The 13201-nt window shown below is 43.1% G+C and overlaps 1 protein-coding gene across 1 annotated transcript in view; it reads right to left on the reverse strand.

The window, feature by feature from the left end:
• filip1l (filamin A interacting protein 1-like) overlaps window positions 1-13201 on the reverse strand; it is a 72398-nt gene that overhangs the window by 14982 nt on the left and 44215 nt on the right. The gene's annotated exons all lie outside the window — the stretch shown is intronic.

The raw sequence follows: 13201 nt of genomic DNA on the forward strand, positions 1-13201 counted from the left end.
ACTTGTAGTTGAGTTAATAAGAAATTCTTGGATGAGGATTTGTAATCGAGACCAAACGCGGAGAAACAAGACAAGACGTGTAACACATAATGTAGATTCGCAGCCCCACGCCGAAGACATCCGTGACATCCTGACAGCTTGAAAATGGCGTGTTAGCAATACCATCCCCGATTCTAGCTGCTAGCTTAGTCTCACAGAGGAATGCTAACATGCTAGGGATGTCGTTCTGGCGCCAGGAACTCAAACTGGTTCCATTTGTTTTAACAGTTACGTTACGTAAGCTCGCTGACGTATCATCAGATGTTTTGCCAGATATTAAGCAGCGGGCGTCCAAATGAACTACATCGTTACCTTGAATAAAATTACTGTTTCTTTGGTTGTGAACATTGTTGGGAACACTTGTGATGATGCAAAAATACAACTCATAATCTTAAAACAAAGATTAAGTCGTTTTGTGATTCCAAAATTGTAGACCACGCCCCCCCCTGGTGGGCCATGGACGTACTGCAGGTATGCCGGGTCATTTACAATAGATAAATAAAGACTTTCAACTTTAGATGATAATGACTAAAAGCCATCAGAACTGACAAAATAATGGTTATTAAGAAGCTGTATTGCTATATATTTACAACAACTATAAAAATGAGGCTACAGTCAGGAGATGTTTAGCTTAGCATAAAGAATGGAAATAAATGGAAACATCTAGCCTGTTCTGTCTGAAGGTAAACAAAAAATCTGCCTACCAGCACTGCTAAACTAACTGGACTGTTTCAAGCCCTAATGCTAAGCTAAGCTAAGCTAACACTGTAATAACCCTGGACAGATATGACTGTGATATGGATCTGCCCATCTACGTTTCACCAGGAAAGGGAAATACGCACTTATTCCCCAAAATGCTGAACTATTACCTTGATAAAATATGAACACGTGAGCAGCTCTTACCCGAGCTATGATCAAGATGATCTCATGTTCTATATTTATAGAATCTTTATCTGCATAGTTCAAACAAACGCCATGGAGTAAAAACTGCAATTTTCCCTTCTGAAATGTTATGGAAAAATACTACAAGTCCCTGACAATTGCACTTAATTACAGTACTTGCGTGCCTGCGCTCTGTTACTTTCCACGACTGGTATACAGTATATCTGGCAGCCAACACTGTTAGAACATATCAAGCGAGGGTGGGGTGTTTAACATCTTACCTGCGGGTGTAAAAGTGGCTTTTAGCTAATGGCTCCACAAACAAAACAATGGATTTCCATGCAGGAGTGTAATCACAGCTTCAGCCAGCACACATAACTTCTTTATCAGTGGCGCATTGTTCACCTCACAATGCCTCGGCCTTAAACGTTCATTATCAGACAGCTCCGACCTCACTCACACATTTCTCACACTATAGCTGGTGACTGAATCCATCTCTGAAAAGTGTGAACATTGTGTGTCATCTGTTGTCGTATGATGGGAGCAAATGTTGTCGAGTGTTTTCCGGGAGGTTATTGCTCAGCTGTCAGTGTCTTCATTGTTCTGAGAGAAATGAGCCCTGTTTGGCCACACAATGGGCCCAGTGGCGCCGTGTGGTGCAGAAACATATGGGCAATGGACAAAAGTACTTCCTCACAGACATATTGTAAGAACAACAGGCAGTGTTGAACCCAAGAGTCTTACTTGAGTAAAAGCAAAGATGTCATGTTAAAATATTACTTTTGTAAAAGTGAAAGACACAAATACATTTACCAATACCCATACTATGGGTCACCAGATTGGATCCAATATTTGGCATTTCTCTGATTACCAGTTTTTTGTCTGATTGTAGATGAAACTAGATTGCCACTTGTTAGAGTGCATACCTCTGCACAGGCCCAATAGTCCCTCTTGATGGCTTATTTGTAACAGTTGATTATTGAGTCTTATTCCCAACTCTTCAAATACTGACACTTTAGGTCTTGTCAGCCACCAACTCAAAGCACCAATATTTGAAGAGTTTGGAATAAGACTTGGGTAAGACCTTTAATTCAATCGCGCCTAATCTAATATAAAACAAAACATTCAAATCTGCTAGATTCAGTTTCTTATTTGGATCTGCGTCAAATTGTTCTCACACTCAGATACCAGCCACCTAAATACGCCTGATTTCTTTTTTTCCAAGTTAATTCCCTGAGAAATAAATCCTTAATTAAGAAACTCGCAGAAAAGAAAATTAAAAGTTAATTGAGGTCGAAAATAGGCTGAGAACCATCCTCCTCCCAAGATTTGTAGAAATCTGTTCAGCAGTTATTGTGTAATCCTGTTGACAAACTAACCAACCAACCAAACTAACCAACCAATCAACCTACTAACCAACCAAACAACTAACCATTCAACCTACTAATCTACTAACCAACCAAACAACTAACCAATCAACCTACTAACCAACCAAACAACTAACCAATCAACCTACTAACCTACTAACCAACCAAACAACTAACCAATCAGCCGACCCACCGACTGCTGAAAATGTAAATCCATGGTAATTATGGTCATTGTAGAGTAGCAGAAAATGGAAATAGTCACGTAAACTACAATTATCTCAAAATTGAACTGAACAACAGTTGGAGTTAAAGTAAATGTAGTTGGTTATATTCCGTCACTGACAGCAGGAGCTCATGTTTATCGTAAAGCAACAAAGCATGACATGCAATAAGACAGCAAATCAGTCGCAGACACACACCGGTTTGTAAAAACACAAAGTGTATTCTGTCACTGTGTGCTCTCAAGCAGTTCTAACTCATTCCAGCCGTGCGAGCAAATGACAAGACTCTTCCTGTCTCCTGCCCGCTAAATAAAATATGTCATGGCTTCACAAAGGCTGAGGTCACAGAAACTGAATTTTACGAGCTCTGCCAAACAAGCTGAGGGATGCAGAGATTTCCCGGATTAGACGCGGCATCAACGTTGACGAACATGGACGTTTAAACACGCGATGGTCAGTCGATCGCCTTGATTTGAACAAACGTGGCACAATAACAAGTCCCTGGTCGTCCCTGTTGTTCTGTTATTAATTTCAAGCTTTAAAGGATGTAATTACTCATCAAACATCCGATGATTATAGGAAGCCAGGCTGATTTTTAGATTAAATCAGCCTCCACAAGTCCACAAGCATCTACCAGCCATCATCGCCAACTTCTGGACAACTTCGAGTCCAAAAATGTAAAAAAGAAGACTTCTGTTTCTGGCCAACAGTGTGCTCCAAGCAAAATTTAATTAGGTGTTCTCAAAATGCTGACAAATAAAACAAATGCCAGCAAACACACTGCAACTTAAAGTCTGTTTGTTTGGAGGCAGATGGAGCAGGTCTTCGTGAGTCGCAGCGGGAGCCAGACACGACTCGCAAATTCCTAAAAAGAGGTAAACCAAAAACACGTGGACCCAAGTCTCATGTAAGAAATTGCACTTAATCACGGAGTTTTCAACCAATTGGAGGAGACTGTTGTTGGAGAACGGTGAATGAAGCTGTGTGACAAAGTTTGGACGACCAGCTTGTGCACACAGCGCGAATCCAAGCCAAGTACAGCATTTCTCTTTTTTTGGTCAGGAACTCGCCATGTCGCCTGAGCAAACATACCAAATGTGATTTTGCTTGGAGAATTTGGCACGTCTTAAACGTGTTATCCGATCTGCTGAACTCTGCGACTTTTCTTCAAGTGCCGTATGGTAATTGTCACATCTGTTGCTGACAGCTAAAAGGCGCAGGGTTCAGAGTCTGGAGGAGTTGGGAGCACAACCAGAATGACATGGCCGTGCTCCCTGCTGTGACTGAACTCTCGACTCTTTCCCACTCAAAGAAACCAATTCCTGTGTCCTCTTGAACGCATTACAACTGTTTCTCTTTCTTGAAACACTCTGAAGTCCTTAAAGTAGCACGCATTGCCACAAGGCCTTGGGAAATGGGGAACTGTCATGCACACTTGGGTAAGACGGGATTGATTTTAGGCAATTTAAAATGCACTATTTCTCAACGTGTGCAACAACTGCCCACACTCATAGCTCTGAACTATGATGTATTTCACTTTTGTGTTCTCTCCTATTTCCTCGCAACAAACAGTTTGTTCTTGGAACAAACAATTCGGTCATCCAAAATTAGATTCTATTTCTGGGTCTGGACGGAATCGGGGCCCGGGAAGTACTGTACACATGAAACAGATGTCGCGGATCAAACACAGGATCAGGCCACACAAACATGTTTGCTGTGACAAGCCTCTGCCAAACGACAAATAGTTGGGAGATGAAGATGTATTATGTAACCTCGATGGGATGACTGCAGCGCTGACAATACACAGAAGAATGCAGAGGTTTGGGATTTGGTTTGCATGAGCACCGTGTGCGGTTTCGGCGAGGCAGTTGTTAAATCTCGAGGCATGGTCTTCAACACACTGTCATGTTCTTCAGAGCTGAAACTTCCAGGAAAGAGTACAGATGACAAAACAAACAGCTACACGGATAAAAGGAAATATACGACGGTTTGTGATCGGTGAATCTACTCTCTTGGGCTGTGTTCAGACCAACGTTATTACTGTGTCAGAGAAAATCAGCCCTAGGGCGTCCTTGTGGCCTCGTGGTTTAGATGCCGACCGTGTAATTGTGAAGTTTCCAGTTTGATTCTGAGTGTGAACCTTTGTTGCATGTCTTACCCTCTTCTATCTACCCATGCGTACTGTCTGTTTCGACGCTGTCACTGTCCATGAAAGACAAAGTGCCAAAAAATTCCAAAGAAGAGGTTGAATAGAGGATCACTTTATACCACAACGTATTGCAGTGATGGGACCTGAATGTTACGAAGCTTCTACTGTTGCTTCCGTAAACATCATCCAAATCGAATCAGTATTCGAAGGTAGCAGACTAAAGAATAAAGAGGCAAAATACCTACCACATGCTGTACCCTCCCAATCACATCTGCTCAACAATAGGTGGGGGCAGTGGCCGATGTCTCCCCTCCTGTCCTTGTCTCTCACAATCATAATATTGATTATGGGTAAGTTATTAGACTCATAATTGTTATGGCGAACAGCTCCTGACCCCTACCTTTCTGCAAATTGCTTGGTTGGTTGGCTGTTTGTTAGTTGGTATGTTTTTAGTTTGTTGGTTGGTATATTTTTTGGTTGGTTGATTGTTGGTTGGCATGTTTTTTGTTTGCTTGCTTGGTTGGTTGGTATAATCTTTGGTTGGTTGTTTGTTGGTTGGCTTTTTTTTGTTTGCTTGGTTGGTTGGTTTAATCTTTGGTTGATTGTTTGTTGGTTGGTTTGTGGGCAGAATTAAACAGAAACTGAAGGACCAATTTCAAAACTAGATTAAAGGATGGGTCTTAACTTCTTGCGTTGATCCGGACAGACAGATGGATCCAGGAATTCTCTCTCAACATCTTTGTTTTCTTCCCTTCCCCTTTTATTTATTTATCCGTTTTTCCTGATTCCATCTGCATTGTTTTGTTATCCTGGTGGTTGGCTGTTACATATCAGATAAGCTTAAACTATGGTTAAGCAGTTATGGGTGGTTTAGAGTGATACAGGGCATTTGAGTTCTAATTAAAGAGTTTAAGGGGAATGTTGGGCCTTGGCAGAGTTAAAGTATGCACTCTACTGAGAGCCATTCTAGTTTTCAGTGGTGTCGTCCATTTCTATTAAACCGTTTTTATGCTCGTTTTCAAGAAAAGTTGGTCAGTTCCATGTAAACAGATGAAGAGACTGCAGTGTTTTCTTAAATGGTCACATGAAACCAACCATTTGCAATAATTGAAGGACTGATTGGCGCTCTTTTAATTATGTCATCTTGTTACAATGTTTTAGTGTGACACAACTGGGGAATTAATGCTTTCTATCTTGATGAACCCAACTCTTAGTGTTCTCACAACAGCTGTAAACAGAAACATGCGTTACGTCAACTTCTCTTTTGCCACATTTCTGGATATTCAGCGCGACATTTGGCAGAGAACTTGACTTATTACCCAACCTGGACACGCTGACACCAATGCGAAGGAGGATGTCGGGTCTGTGAACACATGATACGGGATATTCTTGATTTCTGTTACTTGCACAGTCTCACAGCAGACGTGATGAAAAGTCCAGCTGTCACTCGGGCGCATTCAAGTGTTGCGATAGAGTTTGTGTGTGAACTGGCTGGTACCTGATACGCAGCGTGATTCAGATAAATCATTATTGTCCAACCCAGATGGAAACGAGAGATATCACGGAGCGCGATAATATTTCCTACCTGCAGGAGTGAATGCCCGTCTGATTTGCAGACATTTGCACACTTTTGCCCTGCAGCAGTGTGTCTGAGCTGAGGATCTGATCAGCGGCAGAACCAGACACACACTCAGTCTCTCCACTGAGTGTGTGATTTCTGCTGCACATCAGACAAACCGCCGTGCTGCAGCCGTCACAGACGAGGCCCGGTCTTGCCCTGTACACTCAACGCTGTCTGCCCGGCGGCTGATTACCTGACATACATACATGACATCATCGGCTTGTAATCAAATCCACATGTCTCCTTCCCTCGCTCTCGCTCTATCTCTATCTCTCACTGGAATTTCTTCTACTCTATGACTTTGTCTCCACATTCCTCTTTCTGTTTGTTTATCCCTTGTCCCCCCTCTTTCTTGTCTTTCTCCGTCTCCTTCAGTCTTTCTTTTTATTTCTCCAGCCCGTCTCTTGTTTCTGATCTCAGCCTGGGCCTCAGCGTGGGCTTCGCTGTTAAAATGGAACGTGATTTTGATTGCCCGGCTAAAAAACCCTCATGAGGACGTTAGCTGGCCTTTTATGGCCAGAATTCGTTTTTTATGGGCATTTTTGGCTGACGACCTCTTGTTCGTAGTTGTGATGACATGTTGTACAGTCCAAATAGTTGTAATTGCCTCTTCGAGGTGGGCTTGATTCATCTCTTCAACCTGCATGCCCTATTTTTCTTTATTGTCTTCTGGTTTTTCCTTTATTTCAGTCTGTGCAGCCTGTGTCAGCGCCTGGAACAATGTGTGTACAAGCATGTTTTTCTAATAAAAACCGAGTTGGTTGGTGACCTTGACCTTTCACCCTCCCCCTTTATGCCAGCTCGAAGCCTCAGGGAGGCTCCAAGCAATAAAGGCACGTCTGCTATCTTAAAGTTTTTGCTGTTTTTCTTCTTTTCCTTCATCCTCCTGATGCTAACAAGCTCTCTCACTTTGACGTGGAGTCTCAGAAGGACTTAGACTGAAGGAAAATCTCAAACTTGTGCGCTCTTCTCTGAGTCTGAGCGTCTCTACCTGTCTCCATAACTCACTTTCGCTCTTACATAACTTGGATTTCACAGTCTCATGCTGCCTCAAGAAACCTGTAGAGAGCTTCACTTATTTCCAGGGTTTATTGTTTGTCTTTCCTATTTGTATTCAGTTCGAATTTGACGAGAAAAAACAATATAAACATTAAACAAATGCACAGACTGTCTCTTAAAACTTGTCTATTGTGATTAAAATCTTCTTAATTGGGATGAATAATCAAAGGAAACATATGATGCTCCTTTTCAGGTTAAGGATTTGATTTTGAAATACTACTAGAATAGCTTTACATGCGTTAATACTCAAAAAACCCTTAATTTACCCTCCGTCTCAGAGATCCTGTCTCTTTAAGAATACACAGTCTGCTCTGATTGGTCAGCTTGCACACGCCTGAGCTAGCAAGGCCAACACAACAACAGAGTACCTTTGTAATATTAACTCTTACATGCCAAACAAGCTGCTAAGCGTAAATTACACAAATCTAGACATGGTGATGTCACTAAGTCACATGTTGAAAGTGGGTGACTACTGACGAGGCGTTTCAGGAGCAGTGTTTTCTGTGGGAGAGAGGAGCCTCTGTGGGTTGTGGCCTTTTTAATTTTCAAGATCTTTTATATCCCCGAGAACGTATATACACACTCATGGAAAGCAACAATAGGTCTCCTTTAAGACAAACTGTTTTCGGGTGGTAGCGGTACAAGGCAGCCCATTTTTCCGATTTCGTAATGGAATAATCTTGTTGTTTTTTTCCCCGCGCCAGCAATAGGAACATATCGTTCCTTATACCCAGCTGCATAACAAATGAAACACGTCATCCCACCATGCAGTGACATAAGATTACAGGCAGGAATCAATCTCGCAGCCTGAGATTGAAGGGCTGGACCAGCTCGACAGGCTGTAATTTACAGACTAACAACAGCAATCTGCCTAACAAAGGATCACACTTGTAGTGCGAAAGTAGATTGTGTGTGTATGTGTGTGTGTAGGGCAGGGCGGGCGTGTGTCTGCTGCCCTCAGTTGGTACAGCTGATAATCATTACCCCTGCACCACGTTGGACTTTGATGTAAATCGCAAACACTTAAGGAGGATGTTCCGATCGCTGTTTGCTCAGACGTGGTGGATTTCAAAGCCCTGGGGCTGCCACCCATCCACCAGCAGCTATTACACGTACAGCATGGAAAGATGTTGACATCGGCTGGATCGTAGACAGCAAACACAGGAGATGTCAGTAGAAATGTTCACCCACGGCCTATTTCATTTGTTTTCCGCCAAAATATCCAATCTTGCAAAACGACCACATGTTTTCACGGTTGTCTTGGTTAAGGTTAAAGAAACCTTACGGTCTTGGAAAAGTCTGCAGTGACTCATGTGTTTAACATTTAACCAAAACCAGGTTCTTGACTAACCGTAACCCAATTGCTTTTGTTGGGATTATCTGTCACCACAATGTAATTGGGGGGGAAAAAATTAAAGCGGAATTAGCTTAATTCCTCAGAGACGGTGTTGGAAATGGAAAATAAGCCGCAGGTGAGGCAAAATGAATTCAGAACAAATCAAATGTTGCGCTAATTAGTGTAAGGTTGTGCGTTTGTGAGAGGACCCAACTGGGAGAGTATCAAACTCGGACCGGATAGCGCCTGGTTTAAAGCTCCTTGCTTGGTAGCAACGAACTTTCTCCAACCCAGTCACCTGAATAAGTTGTGCTTTGCTTGTGCTCTGGTTAGGGTGAGGCACAATAACCCACCTGGTTAAAGTTTGGCTTAAAATACCTGCTTTGGTCACTACAAACACAGCGGGAGCTCTTCTCACTTCCTGTGAAATATATCTTATGGTTGCCACAAAGATGGTTCCGTGGCAAACAACTCGGTGGAGGTGGACCGACTTCCTGTGAGTAGTATCTGGTTTTGGTCGCCACAAACACAGCTGGAAATGTCCCAACGTCTCCTTAAAAAGATCCTATGTTGTAGGACCTAATACTGATATGATTTAGATTTAGATGTGAAAGTTTTTAGCGTGTTGACACTAGTTACTGGGGACGATAGATATGCAAAAGTTCCTAAATACAAATATGTGGATGTTTTTTTTAAAGGTAGGGATGGCAGCCGACCCAATCTACGAGCCCAAATCGCCAGTATTTGACGAGTTGGGAATGAGACCCAGAAATAAACTTTCTTACAAATTGGACTGTTACAATTAGCTTATTTCAAATCTTTCCACGTACCTCCTGGAGACGGCAAAAGTACCCCCTTGGGTTTAAGTACCCCTGGTTGGGAATAACTGCCCTCCAGCATCTATTAAAGCAATTTGAGCTTTTCGAGGCCAGACTCCTGCTATTAAACTCCCCTAAGTACACGGTGGTGATTCCATTAGGCTTCACGCCCCTGCTCTAACAATGACAGCAGCTTAACAAAAGAGCATGGATCCTATAACTTGGCAGCAAATTCACAGGAAGAAGAAAGGAAGTGATATACACACAACACGCGGTAATCTGTCCAGCTGTCAGGTGAGCAGGGTGGATCTGCCTCCAGAGACTCTTTGATGGTTTCCTGATGGATTAGCATTGATCTCAAACTGTCCGTGGAGGCGTGTAAAAGTGGCTCTTTAATCAGATTTCAACAGGCTGAACTTTAAGTCGTTCAGCCATAAAAAAACCTGAAATTTTCCCCGACATTTTCACTCCTACATCTTACCTGTTGATCTATTATTCTGAGCTATAATGAGCTCCACATCCCGGCTTTACCTCTGCCCTAATCAGCCCCCTCACCCTGCACCATTGCACAGGTTGTATTTATGCACTTACAGATAACTGCGCTTCAAAGCCTTCAGCACATAGACTGTGTTTAAAGACGCTTCTAAATGCCGGTTCAGCCTGCAGAGATTAAAATGTGACCACCAGCCAATGGGGTAAAGTTTAAAAAGAAACGCATGTAGTATTTATTTGAAGCAAAGCAGCTCATTCCTCTGAGCTAATACAGTTTTCAGTCGAACCGCCTCCTCTTTCCAACACACGGTTTCATAACAGCTCAGGACAAACAAACTCCTGTTGAATATTAGGCCTACAGCAGAGCGAAGAGTCCCAACTCCTCCTCAGATATCTGTCCCATTTACTCATCCTTCTGACTTATCTACAAACACTGTCAGCATCTTTTAAACACAGGAAATGGATTTCCTAATCTGGTCATCCTTTCACAACTGCATCAGTGGAAAAAGTCCAAAATAACAGACTTCTGCGAAATGCTCTCCAATGATAGTTGGTGTCATCGCATTGCTATTTCTGCAGAGCAAACCAGTTGGACAGGAAAAAGGTTTTTTTACGTAACAGACATGAGAACAAACTTTTGGCATTTAGGTAGTGAAACCTCATCGGGAGATTTATGTGTGAAAAACACGGTGTACGAACATGTGCCTGAGGAGTTCTTGTTCTAGCCTTTGAGTTTGGCACAAAACAGTGATTTAGTTTTCTAATCGTGCCTCATTTCCTCAGTGGTAGCATTCTCCGTCTTTATTGTGTCACAGCCTTGTTGTCCCAGTTCACCATAAGTTTTGCAACAAACCATTGTACTCAGAGCTCGGGAAGAAAGAAAAAAAACGACCCCCGACGTCGGAGACTGCAATGGAACAGTCATCCGAGTCGGAAAAAACAAACATCAATGGAGCCCGAGTTCACCGACATAAACAAATCAGACACATCACAGCAGTATGGCAGCGCACACAGCTCTGCTTCATGTCGTGTTTGTGTTGTGAAACTGGAAACAGCTTTGTCGTTTTCCATTTCCATCCAGTTGACTTGTGTTTGCTGTGAGTCTCTGACTCGTTGAGTCGTGGGATGCAGTTTGATTGGAAGTCGTAAACACCGACTCAGCTTCCATCTCGCAGTGGATTGCTGCAACAGATCCTTAATTGGGGAGTTTAAAGTCGGGATTAGCTGCTGTGTTGTTTCACCCTTGATTTGCCTCTTTGTCCAGTTACGTCATCTCTACTTTTTTTGTCTCAACAAAGTCAGCTGCAATCAGAACGCTTTCATCACGAGCCATTAACAGTGTCTGGCACGTTTTCCGCAAGAGGCAGGAGAAAGGATCATGCTAGTACCAACATGCTAACTCCAGGCTATATAAAGGATGTGACCAACACCATCAGGTCTGATGATTCATCCACGAGACACTCTGTGATGCTCCAGTTCTTCATCAGCTCATCCAAACATGACTTCTGGTACTTACACGTAGATATTCTCTAAGTCTACTTCCACTGATCCCTCCATCGTCCTTCCACCACTCTGATTTTCTTTCCCTGTCACCACAGTCTCTCTCTCTGCCTATTTAGACGAAACACTCGGACAAAACTCACCAGATGTCCTCATTCGTCATTTTTTTCCCGAACTCTCTCATAACACTTCTGGCTCCGTTCACTTCTTCTTGCTGGAGAGAGCGAGACCTCCGATGACACACATCGTTTTTCAGAAATAATGGCTCACATGTGAGGGGATTAGAGTGATGAGGAAGTAATGACAGGTGATCTGTTACATTTATTAGAGAAGCGCTATCGGATTACGGCTCATAAAAAAAAAAAAGATTGGGTGGCTGTGTTACTCTGAGAGAAAGTCAACAAGTTGTCAAGTCTAAACGAAAAAACTTGTTTGCTACTCAAGAAGATCCACATGGGTGCAAATGACTGAACTGGCAAAGATTGATCTTGTAACTAAGTTCTACACTAGTGGACATGGTCACGGTAGTCTACGGAGGCACACATTCGCCATCTTGCAGTTGTAAATACTCATTAACCTCCATAAAAACATTGATAAAGTTATGATCTGCTTTGAAACGTGAGCAACCAAAGGTATTTTTGGTTTCCCACTGGTGCCCCATGTTCCACAAAACTCCCCAAAAGTGCCCTCTGTGATGCCCTTATTGTAGATAAAATGTGTAAAAATGTGTTTTCCCGGTGTACAAAGTTAGTCTGATCCCAGACGGAGCTGCAGTCTTTGTTTTGGACGGGGCTAATCTTGTTCTGCAGTTGAACTAATGTCCAACTATGAGGCCGCATCCGCAGCAAAGTGCAGACGAGTCCGTCAAACTGCCTTTTTCACCGAACAGACAGAACGTTTGTCGAATCGAGCTTTTTCAGTTTAAAGTTCTCTCCCGCGCTGTGACCCTTCAGGAGCCGTCGCCTACTTTAACAACTTCCTCTACACGGTTTATAAAACGCATAATTCCTCCCTTTTCACCCTCTCTCTTCCTCTCTTTGTCCCTATCCTCCCTCCCCATCTTATCCTCTCTCAGCCTTTCCATCACGACCAGCCAGCTGCCGGCTCGCCCTCGATCCTCCCACTCGCTGCTCACCTCTTTGTGTTCAGGAGGAATGTAAATGATAGTGATTCGGGATGTGGGGTGTGACGCTGGAATTTACTTAAGCGAGACAGAGCCGTGATGGACTGTGAGTGTGCGATCGTCTGTCTTCGGTGGGTGTGTTGGGGGGGGTGACATCACCCGCCTCCCGGAGTGCTCAGAGGAGATGAGACCCCAGCTGGGTGGAGGTTTGGGATCTTGGACACAAACTCTTTCTATTGTCTGCTCACTTCCTGTCCAGGCGTACTGCTTTCATTATCTCCATTACTTGGCAACTGACTTGTAATTGTCTCTGAGTCCGAATCAAAGTGAGGAGAAGCAGACTCGGGCTCGCAGCGCTTCGCCGCCACGTCACCGCTTTGATTTCCCATGAATTGCTGTATGTCATCCCAACATCTGTATTTGTTGTCTCGACATTGTTATTTCTTAAAAGACATGATTTCGTTGCGTTGTGTCATCCCTTTTGTGTCTTGTGAGTTGTTCCAACACAGCACAAATTACTTGATTTAATACTGATTCCTTGGATGATAGCTTGATTGTGCTTTCTGTCTCTGTCTGTCATGTATCTTGTTGTTC

This window comes from Sparus aurata, chromosome 24 (assembly GCF_900880675.1).
Source record: "Sparus aurata chromosome 24, fSpaAur1.1, whole genome shotgun sequence".
NCBI classification, from domain to species: Eukaryota; Metazoa; Chordata; class Actinopteri; order Spariformes; family Sparidae; genus Sparus; species Sparus aurata.